The 16796-nt window shown below is 37.8% G+C and overlaps 1 long non-coding RNA gene across 6 annotated transcripts in view; it reads right to left on the bottom strand.

The window, feature by feature from the left end:
• Positions 1-745: 745 nt before the first annotated feature.
• Positions 746-16796, bottom strand: part of LOC110345769 (uncharacterized) — a 57322-nt gene continuing 41271 nt past the window's right edge. For all 6 annotated transcript variants that reach the window (XR_002389371.2, XR_015447933.1, XR_015447932.1 and 3 more), the window contains one exon: positions 746-864. This is a non-coding gene — a long non-coding RNA (uncharacterized LOC110345769). The remainder of the gene's footprint in view (positions 865-16796) is intronic.

Genomic DNA, 16796 nt, shown 5'->3' on the forward strand with positions numbered 1-16796 from the left:
AAGAAGTATCAGCAAATTTCACCTCAGAATTACTTCAAAATTCCAATAGCATTTTCTCCAGATTTCAAGATGTGAAGCACTGAACTCTTTATTTTATCTTGAGAGTTTATATTTAAGATCAATTTAAGAATATATATCTAAATTTTTGAGCATGTAATTTATATAATTTGTAATATATTTATAGAAATCATAAGCATGTATCTTCTAAGTATAATTTATTTAAATGTAATAGATGTTAATATATTTTACGTTAGGACAATAATAAGGAATTTTCTTGATGTTGAATTCTAATGTGTTATTTACATTATTTTTAAAGTAGTTAATACAATAGAAAAGCTATTTTATTCTACATAAGACAAATTTTATCATCAAAAAGTCTATGTAGGCCCGGGGATTTAGCTCAGTGGTTCCGGTGCCTGCTGTGCAAGCTCAAGATCCCGAGTTCAATCCCTGGTACCAAAAAAAAAATGTCTATGCAGGGTAATTACAGTAAGTACTACCCGCCAATTTTTTTGGACACCTGGTTTCTATTTGCAGTTTCAGAGATGTACCCCTTACTCAGATAGCTGAGAAATGATTTCTCAGTTCGGGGGAGATCTTTCCAGCTTTATAAATGGATGCAACAGAAACGAGATGAGGTTTTGAAGGAGAGAGCAAAGAGCTAGAGAAAGTATTTAAGTGCTGGGGATGTAGCTCAGTGGCGGAGTGTTTGCCTAGCATGTGCGATGCCCTGGGTTTGACCTCCAGCACACAAAAAAGAAGAAACAAAAGAAAAAGAAAAAAACAGTTTAGCTTTACCTTAGAGGAGAATTTCCACTCACCATTCCTCAACTTGAAAAATGTAGCTGCTTCTGTGTGGCTTACCTGTAATTATAAATTGTGAATAATTTGCACCTTAGTCTTTTTCATTTGTAGGAAAATTAATAAAAGTTATTCTCTTTTATCTGTATCATAGTTTATTTTGTGAGAAAGAATTAGGCAGGTTGAGAGTCAGTGTATGTTTAAAATTTTTTAAGAACCAAGTTGGAGGGCCTTTTTATAAGACTTTTGTATTTTTCTCAATCTGTTCAGTAGGATGATTTAGTAAATAAAGTAATTGATCATTTGCCTACTATACTATTAGTGAAATTGGGCAATTAGGGATTCATACAAATGAAGGATGCTTTGGGAAAATTTAATTATTACCTGATTTGTATTGATGCTGTTTGGATCAGAATAAGAAACTGTTTAATGAATGAAAGAAATTACAGATACTAAAAGTTAAGGTTTAAAGAAGAAAATATTTTCATATTACAGTACTTCATTAATGTAATTTTGTTTTTTAATGATTTGAAGGAAAGTAAATTTTATTTCCTTTGCATTAAAAACTATACATAAAGAAAATTAACTTTGGTATTTTGGGTTGCATCTAAATAGGGCTTTGCATCAACAATGTTGACTACACTTGGCCAAATTAAATGTGGATAGTGTCTTTAATAGAGTTGGATTACCCGGAACTACAGGTCCTAAGTCATACATCATTGCTATGTGCTTCATTTGATTACAGTTTTTCTTCCAAAGATAATCATGCTTTAGGATTTATTCATAGCTATCAAAAATATTTTTTATGGCCGGGGATTTAGCTCAGTGGTTCCGCCGCCTGCCTTGCAAGCGGAAGGACCCGAGTTCGGTCCCCAGTACCAAAAAATATATATATATATATTTTTTTTGTGGGCCAGGGATTTAGCTCAGTGGCACCACACCTGCCTTGCAAGTGCAGGGTTGTGAGTTCAATCTCTGGTACCAAAAACTAAAGAAAAATTTTTGTTACATGGGCAATTTACTTTTAAAAAGTTCAGTGGAATTTTGTGTGAATTTCTACAGAGTGTTTGCCATAACAAATTATGTCTAGAACATGCTTTACCAATATATTCTGGAGGCAACTTTCATTTGAAATTAGGTCCATCTTCTGAGAGTATTAAAAAGTTAATGGATTTCTGTGCCTGAAGATTTTGACCTTGTACTGGCTACATTTAATCCAGTTTTACTTCTGAGTCTCAGAGTCTAAGGGAACTAAATTGCTGAAAATGTGACCCAAACTATTGGAAATTTTTTCTTTTAATATTGTCAGCAGCTCCTAAGTGAAAAGAAAAATCTCATGTTTAAAGACAAAGAATGTACTTGAGTTTTAAAGATGAAGAACATGTAAAGAGATGTGAACAGTAGCTAGCTAAGAAAACAGATGAGTTATTAATAACTGAGCAATATTTTTGGCATATGTGCATAAGAGCTTGTCTTTCTAGTTCTTTATAAGTTTTTCCTTAACTGAATCTTCCTTCATCCATTTCTTCCTTCTTCCTCTGTCAACTCCCAAGCAAAACCTCCTTCTCTGAGGCTGGGGATGTCACTGCACATTAGAGCATGGTAGCCCTGGGTTCACTGTCCAACATACAGACAGCAACAATAAAGCCCCCAAACAAAAATAAAACCTAGGTCTTCCACCCCTTCCCCACTGGCTGTACCTGGATCACCCAGACACTGCAGGGAGGCAGAATAATGGTTATGGGTTAGAGATCAGAGTCCTCAACCTGTTCAGCCTCACTGTAGAGAAGATGGTGCCTCCCCTTTTCCTCTCCTTCTTGTGAGTGTCCTGGCCTTTGTTCTCTCTGGCAGTAGTGCTCTATTTTCCAAATGAGTTTTCATTTCTTTTCTTTGCCTCTTACAAATCCTATTTTCATCTGGCTGATTTCAGCTAAGTGTTAGAAAAGTAGGCTTATTAAGCTAATTTACTGTGATGTGAAGGACAGCCTTTCTAGTTTTTTTGTTTTTGTTTTTGTTTTTTTGTACTTGCTAATGAAAACTTATCTCTGGGTGGATTTTTCTGGAGTTCTTGTGGAAAGAGGAGGTTATATTTTTGGCAGAAGACTTCCAATTCACCTTGGATTATGTTGTCCACTTTTCAGTATACTGGAGATTGACCTCAGAGCCTTGGCAGATTTGGTAAAGAGCTACTTTACCAGTCTTTTTTCTGAGACAGGGCCTCACTGAGTCACTAGTAGGCTGCCCAGGTTGGCCTCAGACTTGCACTTCTTCTGCCTCAGCTCCCGAGTAGCTGGGATTATAGGCATGCGGTACCGTGCCTAGCCACTGTGAGCTCCTTGAGGGAAGAACGTTTTTTATTCATGTTTGTATCCGAGGTGTCTGGCACAGTATTAGCACAGAGCAGAAACTCAAGAACATTGTTGAATGAGTTAGAGTAGTTTGTGGATTTTTTGCCTGTCACCTTTTGTCTCTGACTGGTTCTGCGAAGTATGGACTGATCCCCCTTTGATCTCTGTCATCCCTGTGTGCAGGCAGCTGTCCTGTCTTGAGCTTTTCACAGCTCTAACTTAGCTTTGGTTCCCTGGCTTTTGCATATTGCCCTCAGAAGAACATCATTTCATGCCTCTCCCCAGCTTTACAAGACCATGGTATTGGTCTTTAAGACTTGGGTGGAATCATGGTAGCTGGGCCTTCCTCAAGCCACTGGATAGACCGCACATATGTGAATTCTTCATGGTGCATACAGTGAGGAAGTCTGAGAGTCTACCTGTTCACATCTGTTCTAGACTTGCAGTGAATATTCCTTTCTCAGACTCCTGAAATCATATGTGAGGGAAGACTTGTTCCTCCTCCTCTCTGTCTACTCCATAGGACATGAAACCCTATACAATCCCAAAATGCAAATTCATCCATCCAGTTGCCAAATAATTGCCAAATAGCAGGAAAATTGACTTCCTTTTCCTCAGGTTGCTAATTGCTGGGATGTGTATGTTATGCTTTCTACCAATGTTTGGGGGCCAAGTGTTGGTTTCTGTAAGTGGCAAAGGCCTGCTGGAGCTGAGATTATTGTAGTGCTCTTATTTATTTCTATACTGCAGTCCAATACTTGGTCAAGAGCCTGCCATGCCTGAACATTGCCATTTTAATATTCTTGATGAAAAGCTCTATTTGTTCATTTTCTAATTCTGTCACTGTCTTATTCCTCTAAGCCATGGGACCAAAATGCTCTTTTCATATTTTGGGTGGAAAGTGTTGTAAAAGCAACACTAGTTGCTTCATTTATAAGTGCAAATTTTATGTGTTTAAATGTTTATGTCTTTAAATTTTGTATGTATATATAAAATTTTTGATGTGATATGAGTTAGTATGTATGAAAAATAAATGGCTTTTAATTAAGTGCAGCAAATGTCTCTGGCTGATCTGTTATTGGTGGAATGGGATTATTGTGAGAAATATATCAGGGTAATGAGATTTATATCCTGTAATCTTTTCTATCTAGTTAAGTCTTTATTGCAAATATAAGATTTAAAAAAAAATTTTGGGGGGGTTACTGGGATCGAACTCGGGTCCTTGTGCTTGCGAGGCAGGTGGCAGAACCACTGAGCTAAATCCCTGGCTAAAAAATTTTTTTGAGACAAGGTTTCCCCATGTTGCCCTAGGCTTATCTCAAACCTGCGTGCTCAGTGATCCTCACATCTCAGCCCACTAAGCAGCTTGGACTTCTGGGAGTGTGTCACCATATCCAGCTTGAAAATCTAAGATTTGTACTTTTATGGTGGACCCTCAAGTTACGACCCACCTGACATGCGAACAACTTGGGTTAATTAGGTTAATGGAAGATTCATTTGCCTCTTTTTATCTATAGCACGTACCCAGGTAAACATCCAGATCACAGCTGTATTGACTTACAGCCAACTTGAGTTACAACCAGATCTTGGGAACTGATTGAGTTTGTGAATCAGGGGTCCATTGTATGTGGATTGAGATACAAATTGTCCTTATCTGTTTATGTGTGTTCATCACTTACTGAATTCTAAATATTGCCTCATTTTCTAAGCATGTATGCATGTATAGTCAGAGGGCTGAAAGTTTGTTGTTGAGATCATTAACCAAGTGACTTCTCATTATTTTTGTAGCATAAGTGAAAAAAGGGGGGGCAACATTAAGATTCACCTCAGGAGTGCTGGTGCACGTCTGTGACCACAGCTATTTGGGAGGCTGAGATAGGAAGATCACAAGTTTGAGCCCAGCCTGGATAACTTAGCAAGATCCTGTCTTACAGTTAAGATTTATTAATACTGAGTAAGCAAGCTTAAAACTAAATTTCAAATTATTAAAGTTGTGTTTTTGCTATCTGGGGCTCATGTGGCTTATTTGATCTGAAGTCCACTAATTTCTTCTTGTGGATTTAAACTTGTTCCTGTCCTGACTGAAATAAATTTGCCTGGATACAGTCAATGAAGGAATTAAGAATATAAATTTGAAAAATATGTTGAATTGGTCCGTAGTTGAGTTCAGCAAGCATTTACACTTGATCTTAGCCAAAAGGCTGAGAAGCGATCAGCAAGCATTTATACATTTGTTTTAAGAATGTGCAGTCACACCTTGCTTAACAGGGATAGGTTGAGAAATAAGTCGTTAGGCAGTTTTGTTGTGTCCACACCATAGAGTGTGCTTACACAAACCTAGATGATATAGCCTGTTACCTACCTGGGCTAGATAGTGTATGAGATGGCATAACATACTGCTTAGAGGCTGTGATGGAGAAAACATGAGAATCGAGCACACAAGAAAATGATTCAGTCAAGAAACACAGTAAACACAAAATATATTATGAAGCTGCTGTCAGTTAACCTGGCATATTGTTTTACAAAAACTTGTTATAGTGCCAATACAATATAACAGAACTTATGGAACACAATGAAAGCAGACATAAGATGAAAGTTTATAGCTGTGAATGCCCACATCACAAAAACAACACAAGCCCAAATAAATAACCTAACAATTACCTCAAGGTCCTAGAAAAATAAAATCCAAACCCCAACCTAGTATAAGGAAGGACATTTTTAAGATCAGAGCAGAAATCAATGAAATTGAGACCAAAAAATCAATACAAAGAATCAGTCGAAGAGTTGCTTCTATAAAAAATATAAACAAAGCTTTAGCCAATCTAACAAAAAAAGAAAAAAGAAAGACCCAAATTAATACAATTAGAAATGAGAAAAGTGAAAATCACAGTGGACCCTGGCAAAATCCAAAAGATTATTAACAACTACTTCACAAACCTGTACACCAATAAACTGGAGAATTCAGGAGAAATAGATAGATTCCTAGATACATGTGAACTACCAACACCGAATCAAGAAGATTTAAAAATCCTTAATCCAATAACAAGCAATTAAATTTAAGCAGTGATTTAAAAAAAAAAAAAAGACAACTTACCAATTAAGCAAAGCCCAGGTCTGGATTTACTGCTAAATTCTACATAACTTCAGGGAGGGTCTAACACCAGTACTCTTCAAACTCCTTAATGAAATTGAAAGTGAAGAAATACTCCCAAAGTAATTCCTGGAAGCTAGCATTACCTGATTCCAAAACTAGACAAGGATCCAACCAAAAAAATCACCAAAAACAACTATAGACCAATCTCTCTAATTAATATAGATACACAAATCCTCAACAGAAGGCAACCAATCATCAAAAAGATCAGACATCATGACCAAGTATATTTCATGGATTACCAAAGATGCAAAGATGTCAACATACACAAGTCAATAAAGGTAACACATCACAGAAACAGAAGCAAGGACCGAAATCACGTGATCATCTCAAGAGATCCAGAAAAATCCTCGGGGAAAATCCAACACTTTCATGATGAAAACACTGAAGAAAATAGGTATATCTCAATCTAATAAAAGTCATTTATGACAAACCTACTGCCAACATCATATCAAATGGAGAAAATGAAAAGCTTTCCCTCTAACAGCAGGAACAAATAATGTGAAGTAGGAAGAAAAGGGGCAAAGGGGAAGGGGAAGTGGGAGGAGTAGGGGCAAGGAAAGAAGGGAATGGAATTAATATGAGAAAATGAAAAAATGGAAACAAAGTCTTTGTAAATAGGGAGGGATGGAGGGGTTGAAGGGAGGGCAGGGGAAGGGGGAAAAATAAGAACCAAGAGAGATTATGTAAAGGTGCAAATTTCCAATGCTGAATGTCATTATATTGTATACCTAAAATGTGCCAATAAAATACAATTTAAAAAAAAACAGCAGGAACAAGACAAGGATGTCCACTATCACCACTCCTGTCCAACATAGTACTCACAATATTAGCATAAGTAATGAGGCACGGAAAAACAAAAGGGATATGTATAGGAAAGGAAGAAGTCAAATTATCATTATTTGTAGATGACATGATCCTCAACATAGAAGACCCAGCCGCATGATGGTACTCACTTATAATCCCAGCACTTGGGAAGCTAAGGCAGGAAGATTGCTGAGAGTTCGAGGTCTTCCTGGACTACAGAGTGAGTTCAAGGCCAGCCTGAACTACATAGTGAGACTCTGCCTCAGAAAACAAAAATTAAACAAAAAACAAAAAAATCCACCAGAAGACTTAATATTAATAACCAAATTCAGTAATGCAGCAGGATACAAAATCAACACAAAAATCAGTAGCATTAGCCTGGTATGTTGGCTGAGGCAGGAAGATTGCTGTGAGTTTGAGGCCAGCCTGGACTACATAGTGAGTTCAAGGCCAACCTGAACTCTGTAATTAGACTCTGTCTCAAAAAACAAACAGTAGTGTTCCTGTACACTATTAATGAACTCACTGATAGGGAAATTAGGAAAAAATACTAAGAAAAACAAAGAAAACTAAATACTTAGAAATTAACCTAACTGGGGCCAGGGATTTAGCTCAGTGGTTCCGGAGCCTGCCTCGCAAGTGCAAGGTCCTGAGTTTGATCCCCAGTACCAAAAAAAAAAAAAAAAAAAAAAAAAAAAAAAAGGAAATTAACCTAACTAAGGAAGTGAAAGATCTCTACAAAGAAAACTACAGTAGTCTGAAAAAGATCAGAGAGAACATCAGAAAGTGGAAAAATATCCCCCAACAGAGTCAAAATGGCCATATTTCCAAGATTGATATACAGATTTAAATGCAATCCCAATCAAAATACCAACTTTCCACTTTCTGGGAGGAAAGGAACTCTTCTGTATTGATGGTGAGAATGTAAACTAGTACAACCACTAGAACTCAGTATGGAGAGTCCTCAAAAAACTAAAAGCAAAAATTCCCTTTGACCCAGATATTCCCTTTCTAGTAATCATCCCAGAAGAGTTAAAGACATCATATTACAGGGTTACATGCATACTACCCATGTTTATAGCAGCACGATTCATAATAGCTAAATCTTGGAAGCAGTCTATATGTCCATCAACAGATGGAATGGATAAAGAAAAGGTGGCATTTACACACAGACAATTCTACTCTGATGTATAGAAAAATAAACTAGTTATTTGTAGGTAAATGTATGCTCCTTGAAACCATAAAGTTGTGAAATAAATCAGACACACAAGCTTAAATATCACATTGTTACTGTTATATGGGAAACCCAAATTTTAAATAAAGAACAAAATAAACGATAATAGGAAGTAGGGAGGTAGATCTTTCTCAAATGGGAAGGGAATCAAAAGATGAAGGGAGGGGAGGAAAAGTGAATTAAAAGAGTAAGATGTGTTGACTACACATACCAACTCCACACAAGGAGCATAAACATACACTAATAAAAAATAAACTTGTTTTTAAAAGTAGGAGTACATTCTAAGATAACGATAAAAAGCATAGTAGAGTAAACTGGGTGTGGCGGTGCATGCCTGTAATCCCAGAACTCAGGAAGGCAGAGGCAAAGGATAGCAAGTTCGAACCCAGCCCAGGCAATTTATCAAGTTAGTTGAGACTGTCTCATGAATGAATGAATGAATGAATGAACGAATGAGCTAGGGATGTAGCTCAGTGGCAAGGCCCTCAATTCAATCCCCAATACTGAAAAAAAGAAGTATAGTTAGAGTAAATATATAAACCAGTAACACAGTTGTTTATTATCAAGTATTATGCACTGTCAATAATTTTATGGGCAGTTATTCTTTATGAGACTAGCAGCACAATACTTTGTCTTACACTAGCATCATCACAAACACATGAGTAGTGTTTTTGCTATGACATTATGACATCAAAAGGTAATAGAAAAATTTCAGCTTCTTTATAATCTTATGGGACCACTACCACAAAGTCTGTCACAGATGAGATGTCATGTGGCTAGTGACTGTGTGTACTCCTGGGCCTAAAGGTCTTTCTGGAGCTCAGGGATCAGAACGAATTTGTTCACTACCCCTTCTTTCTTTGGTTGTTGTTTTTTGTTTTGCTTGTGGTATTGTGAGTGGAACCCAGGGCCTTTGCCCTGAGCTACATCCCTGTCCTTTAAAAAAATTTTTTTTTCCTTTAAATTTTGAGACAAGGTCATGATAAGTCATTAGTTGCCCAGGCTGGGCTTGGACTTGTAATACTTCTTCCCCAGCCTCCCAGAATGCTGAGACTACATGCACCCTTTCTGATTTTATTGCATCTGTATTTTAGGTCTCTTTCCATTGTTCTATAGCTCTGTTGTTATAACAGCTTATTGTAATTGAACTTTTGAGGCTGTAATGGGAGTAGTAAGTAGCTGTTGGGAAATTAATTTGGAGTGTGAAAGATGAGATTCCTTTCCTTGTGAATAATACTTAGCTTTTAAGTCTATAATTTGAACAGAGATGGAACAAATGAAATAAAGTTATGTGTAGAGCTCAGGTTTCATTGTGAAATTTTCATGCATCATTCTATCTGAATGCTTTCTGCTTAAGGGTTATAGATTTTAAAATTGAAACAAACTACTAAACCAAAGGGAAAATATTCCCTGTTCACTTAATTTCTTCAATAGCAGGTATCTAAACTGAATATTAGAATGTTCTTATTGTGTCAATAAAGGTTCTTGAAGATCTGGATAGTCTATTTTAATTTTTTTGCTACTAAAGAAAAGTGGGAAAAAGATGAGTTTATACTTGGATTGAATGCCAGGGAAAATGCTTAATAATTCTTAGAAGACTTAATAAAGGGTTATGGAGTATTAAATTAATAGACTGAAAAGGAAGATATAAACCTACCGGGCAGAAATAATACTGTCAGACTTTTGCAGATTGTTTTTGTTCCACAATGATAAATAATACTAAAGTGAACTAATATTTCTAGGCTTTTGTCCAATAATGAATTTGTGAGAATTAAATATTAGAGAATTTCCTGCAGGTGAAGATTTTTGAATAGAGCTAATAACTGCAAGTAATTAATTTAACCACCTGGGAGAAATTTTAAAAAGTAATATAAACAAAGGGGCTGGGGATTTAGCTCATTGGTTATGCTGCCTGCCTGGTAAGCGCAAGGACCCGAGTTTGATCCTTGGTACCCAAAAACCCCCACCTCCTATAAAAAGTAATATGAACATCCTGAGTCATTTCTCAACAGTTTGGAGCCCTTACACTTCTGTTTGAAGAAATGAAAAATATTCCACCATATTTTAAAAGTAGGTATATAAAATAGTAAACTGTAATGCAACTGATAGAGGAAGTTTTCTTTTATTTTTTCCTCCCGCTACTGGGGATTGAACTCAGGACCTTGTGCTTGCGAGGAGGAAGTTGTCTTTAAATGTGAGTATGGAGAAAGAATAATGAACCATATACTTGGGGTATAGCTCAGTGGCCAAGTATGAGAGCTAGTTCAATTACCAGCACCAGAAGGGGGGGGGGAGACAAAAATTCAGATAAACGTGAACAGCTAAAATCAGCAACTTACTTGCTATTCCCACTACGCTTTCCCTGCTGTAACTAGCTACTTCCGGTCCCATTGGAGCCCTGGGCACTTTTTGCTCATATTCTTGCCTCCTATTTTGTGGACCAAACTTTTGTTGCTGCTGCTGCCAGGTTACTGTTTCATTCCTCCCCAACCCTGAAGAGGTATTCTGTAGCCTGCTTCATGGGCTTTCTCTTCCTTCCTCCAGGGTTAAGGAAAGCAGGGCTTTCTGGATCTGGTAACTTAGTGCTGATCTGGGGCCCGTGGGTGTGTCTTTGTGGAAAATGAACACACAGACAATAAGAACTGTGACTTGGACAATCTCTGAGCCTCCAGCTTCCTCGCCCTCATGCTGGTGGCTTGTCCAGCGCTCACTTTGAGGCTGAGTAGTTTTTCATTTCTTTTATTTTTTTATTTCTTTTGGTACCGGGGATCAAACTCAGGACCTTGCACTTGTGAGGCAGACACGGTGCCACTGAGCTAAATCCCCAGCCCAAAACTAACCTGATGTTAACCAGTCAGTTGTTTGTTTGTTTTTTTACCAATTAGTTTCTTTTTATTGGTCTGTTTTTCTGTTCCTGCCTTATACACAGAAAGTAACTTTAAAATGACCAGTCCATTTTTTGTTCTTTGTTGTTCTTTCTTCACCCCTCCTCAGTCTATAAAACCAACCTCTTCTGCTTGGCCCATCAGATTACTAATTCCCTGATTCCAGAATTAAAAATAAAAGCCAATTATAGCCTTTAAACTAAACTGTTGTAATTTTGTCTTTTGTTAGACATTATTTGTTGTTTATCTGAACTTCACATTGAACTGGGAGTTCCATATTTTAGCTTGCAATGCTACTCCCAGGGGACATTTGGCATTTTTTTCATGGTAATAACTAGGGGATGCTACACATCTAGGGAGAAGAGGCTAGGGATGCTGCTAAACATCCTACAGTGCACAGCATGGCCTACCATGTCAAAGAATTATACAGTTCAAAATAGAATCATGACAAGTTGACCATAGGCCAAGGCTATTTTATCTTTTGGGAACTGTGAGTAGAGCACTCTGGGTTTTTGCCACCCACACCTCCTTTGTTTTCTGACACTGAGGATCAAACCCAGAGAGTGCTGAGCTACATCCACAGCTGGCTTGCTTATGTATGTATGTATGTGTGTGTGTGTGTGTATGTGTATGTACTATGTATGCATGCATGTATTATTTTGAGACAGAGTCTTGCTGAGTTGCCCATGCTGGCCTTAAGCTCGTTATTTTTCTGCCTCAGCCTAAAGTAGCTGGGATTACAAGTGTGTGCCACCATACTTAGTAGAAGTCTTTGACCTTTTTAAGGGTTTATAAAAAGTTTGAAACTTGTAATGTGTGTGTATATATATATACACACACACACACATATATACACACTGGTATATACATATACATGCAAGAGTATGTGTTCAAAATACAAAAAAAAGTCCTCAAAAATCAAAATAAAATTTAAATGTCTTAGCCAGCTGTGGTGGTACATGCCTGTAATCCCAGTACTTGGAATACTGAGGCAGGAATATCTTCATGAATTTGAGGCCAACCTGAACTACATAGTGAGTTCAAGGCCAGCCTGACCCACATAGTGAGACCCTGTCTCAAAACAAATTTTTAGATGACAATATGGTATCAGCCAATCACCTGTTGCCCAATACATACAATTATGTTATCCCCCATATTAAATGTAATGTGGGATGTAGGTGGATTTTAACATGTGCTCTACTACCGAGCTACATCTCTAGCCTCTGCAGTGGTTTATGATTTGGATAACTTTTTTTCTTTTTTTGGCTTTATTTTAAATTCTAGAATCAGGCAACACTTGATTTCATAAAACAAAATACTGTAAGTGTTCTCATAGTCCAAGTAAAGGGCTTGAAGAAAACAGAAACAAAAACAAAGAGTAGAGTGGTCATTTTAAAGTTACTTTCTTTGAGAGGTGCAGATAAGGAAACAGTATAATAGGAAAATAATGGATTCGTTAGAATCCAGTTATTTCAGGTTACTTCTTTTGTGTAAGGATCAAGGCAGAGGGAACTTCATTATCATGCCAATTGAAACTGACCTGCTTGGGAAATTTGGCTGTTCTCTCTATAATCCTGATTTTCTAGAAGGTCAGATAAACAGCTTAGTTTCAGCTTGGTGAAGTGGAACATTAGCATGAATGGCTCCTTTTCGATTTTTATGCCGCGCTGTGTGGGAGCTTGGTCCAAAACAACGCCCTTCTGTTATTTTTCTTTAAACTATAGAACAGAGAATGTGGCGAGAGTGCAAGCAGAGACAATCCCCGTGGTAGTACAGCAGGTGAGAAGAGTGGCTTGGACTGAATATGTGCTGAACAGGTAATAATAAAACAGCCTCCCTGAAATTTACACTGAAGAAATGAATTGGTGAGATTTCCAGACCCTTTGGAGGTTTGTGAAAATAGTGATTCCAGAACTGCTATATTTTCAACATTTTGAAGCAAATATTTACCCATGATATGATGGTGTAGACCTCCAGCTGGAGCCATAGCAACTCAGGAGTAACCCTTGTCTTAGTCTAATTAAAAGTAAATATTACTGAATACATTCATTTAGAAGGATAAGTCTCTCAAAACAGAGCTTTTACTGGAGGAAAATGACAAAAATAGTCCCTGGTAATTCAAGGATTGGAGCCTCCTGAGCTAAATATTTTCTTAATGGAACATTTGTTAAGATTTCTATTTATTTTTATTTATATAAACTCGAGGAGCAAATGCTTTTTTTTTTTTTTTGCTACCAGGGATCGAACTTGGGTCCTTGCACTTGCAAGGCAGGCGGTGGAACCACTGGGCTAAATCCCTGGCCCCAAGCAAATGCTTCTTAAGAAGGTAGCTCACATTGCTGGGCTAGGTGTGAGACTATGAGGTGTGAGGATCAACAATTTCATGAAAACTAGTGTTCTGGGTATCATTTTGGATGTCAGTGAGATGTGAACTCTCATATACAGAATAAGCTAGGTTTGGGTGCTTCCTTTGTCTACATTATATCCTTTTTATGGCCAAAACAATGAAATTGCTCTGACATTTTAGATTCGTAGTTGTAAACTAACAATCCACAGTGTGTTTTTTATGACATTCACAAGGTTTGAAGGCTTGGGAAATTTTATATTAAAAACTAGAGTCTGTGTCATCTCAAAACTGGGAAGATCAGGCCATCTAGTTGCTGTAGTCTTCCATTATGTCCTGTATTACAGTATCTGACATGAATCTGCTGCCTCCACGACAGTTCTGATTTTACCTCCCATTGTCTACCCAGCATACTCATTTCTGTTATCTCCCTTGTAGACATCTGAGTTTGCAACCCTTGGTATGCTGGTGGCATTGAACAAATGATTACACATCTACTAATAAGCTTGGCTGATAATGACTAGCAATAATTTATGTTTTATAACAGAATGAGGCTGGAGGTATAGTTTAGCCTTAGAGCATGCACTTAGCCTGCATAGGCCCTGGCTTCCATCCAAAAAAGAGGAAGAGGAAGAGGAAGAGGAGGCAGAAGAAGAGGAAGAGGAAGAAGAGGAGGAAGAGGAAGAAAAGGAGGAGGAGGAAGAGGAAGTGGTGGTGGTAATGCATACTGCAATGATATTCCTGGGCCTGGGATTTAGCTCAGTGGTGGCGCCATCTGCCGCACGATGATATTCCTTACATCTGTGTGCTTGTGTAATCATGAACCTGTTGGTCAGAGATGGTCTAATTCTGTCTTATTATTTAGCACATTATATTAATAGTAGTAACATTTGATGTTGTAGAGTGATTCAGCTAGATTTCTATTCCACTTTGCATGTTTTCCCTCTGAGTCAGCATTACCTAGATGCTAGCGCTGACCAAAATAAGATCACGCATTTTCAACCCCAAAATACTGAGTGATTAAAAAATTTCTTAATGTCGATTGCGTATATAGGTCACGTATTAGCCAAGTCTGTAGTTCTGTGATGTATGTGCAGCTGCTTCAGAACCAGAGGGAGAAATGCAATGGCATTTTCTCAGTTGTGCAAGCATCATTATGTTATAATGAATAGATAATATTAAATTGGGCTGATGAGTCATATTACAGTAATCCAATATTTCCCTTGTAGAGTCCCCAAGGTTTACACAAGGAAATCTTTACTAATAACAAGAAAAGTGATTCTGAGGCATGTGCTTCTTAGTGCGTTGGTCTTTGTTTACCAGTTGTATCATCTGGTTGAGGACCTTAGGTTTTTGTTTGTTTGTTTTGTTTTGAATCCAGGGAGTGCTGAGTGACACCTTAGCCCCTACCACCCACTTTCTTTTTCAAAAAATTTATTTTTAGATAGGATCTTTCTAAGTTACCCATGGTAGCCTCCAACTTGAGATCCTCCTGCCCCGGGCTCCCACATGGCAGGGATTACAAGTGTATACTGAGCCGGAAAATGATTTTTGAGCAAAAAAGGTTTCTCCTACCACTAGCTGACCTAACTAACTGACAAAGAGCCACCCCAACTCATACCCCCTCCCACACCTAACACATGTCCTCTTTTACTGTCCTTTGTTCTCAGGAAGTGTCTGTATCCAGTGTACTTTTCTATCAAATCATGTATCAAATCATCAATAAATGTAACTTCCTCAACCAATGAACTGATGATAAATGCCTTGCTTCTGTATCCCCACCCGCCTTCCCTTAATCCATATAAACCCTGTTCACTGCCAGCTCTGGGCTGATCGCTTTGTGGAGAAATCCCCGATCAGTCCACCCACATAATAAACTTGCCTCCAACCTCAGGGTGCATTCTCGATTCTTCTTGGCCTGATCTTGCCACACCACTAAGAGAGGCCACACCGTGGACTGTAAGTCTGCTGTTATAATGCAGTTTAGGAGTTTAACTTTTCTCAGCCTCAATTTTGTCAGGATAAAATAAAATAAAATATGTGAAAGCTTGAAGGACAGTGCCTGGCACATAATAGGACCAATTATAGTACAAATGTCCCTGGTGGTTGGTTCTAGGATGACTCCCCCATAGATAACAAAATCCAAAAATGCCCAACATCCTTTTATAAAATGGTGTAATGTTTGGATATAACCCATGGATATCCTCCTATATACATTAATCATGTCCAGATTAATTATACTATCCAATACAGTATACATGCTAAATAATTATTATACTTTCTTGTTGAGGGAATAATAAAAGCCTGTGCATGTTCAGTACAGATGCAATTCTTTTTGGAATAGTTTCCACCTTCTGTTGGCTGAATCTATGAACGTAGACCCTGTGCATACAAAATACTGACTGTATCTTCTTAATAGAGACTGATTCTTAAGATCCACAAAATGAAAACTTCACTCTTGTTATTTATTTGTCTATCTAGTATGGAACACTTATATTGCATTTCCAGAGGCTATTTCTTAAATAGTTTTAAGGTAGGAGGAAGAAAAAGACAGTTTTGTTCTTTTCTGCTCTCAGGCAAAATAGACCATGCCATTTTACACAACAATTTTTTTTTCTGAATTGGCTGAAAATTATAGCAGATTCCTAAAATATGTACTGGAATATACCCCAATTTTTAGCCCTAGGCTATAATTTAGCTACATCCAGATTATTTATTGTATTATTGTTGTTTTCATATTAGCTGAAGCCATGCAGTCCTCTTGCTGTTGTTGAAAGAAGTATCAAAACCTTGTCACTTTTTATTTCAATCACCAGCAAATGAACACTTAAGCCATTTCAGGTGCCGTGCTTGGCAGCAGTGACTCCCAAGTGAATAAGACCAAGCAGGTGCTCTCCAGTTTCCTTATGATCTACTTGACAGACTTATAATTACAGCTCCTACTGACTGTGTGCCCATTATCTCTGGGCAAGGTCCCGTGCCACGCCCTTTACATAATGTAATTGATGTGGCATAGTGAGTAGCTGTTGGATGGCTTCCTGGCATCAGTTTCTCCACCCACTTCCATACTGCTCCCAGTTACTGTTTGGAGAGAATCTTCCTGAACCTGAGACTCTACCCTGGTCCCAAGGTGTGGAGCACATGACAAAAGTTAAGCCAATCAGTGCATTTCACAACCCTGGCTACAGTGATTGGTTCAGCAATGGTCAGGTGATCGACATGTGTC

The sequence above is a fragment of the Heterocephalus glaber genome, unplaced genomic scaffold (assembly GCF_053883595.1).
Source record: "Heterocephalus glaber isolate CG9 unplaced genomic scaffold, H.glaber_assembly_v1.0 deba00001781, whole genome shotgun sequence".
In the NCBI taxonomy this organism is placed as follows: domain Eukaryota; kingdom Metazoa; phylum Chordata; class Mammalia; order Rodentia; family Bathyergidae; genus Heterocephalus; species Heterocephalus glaber.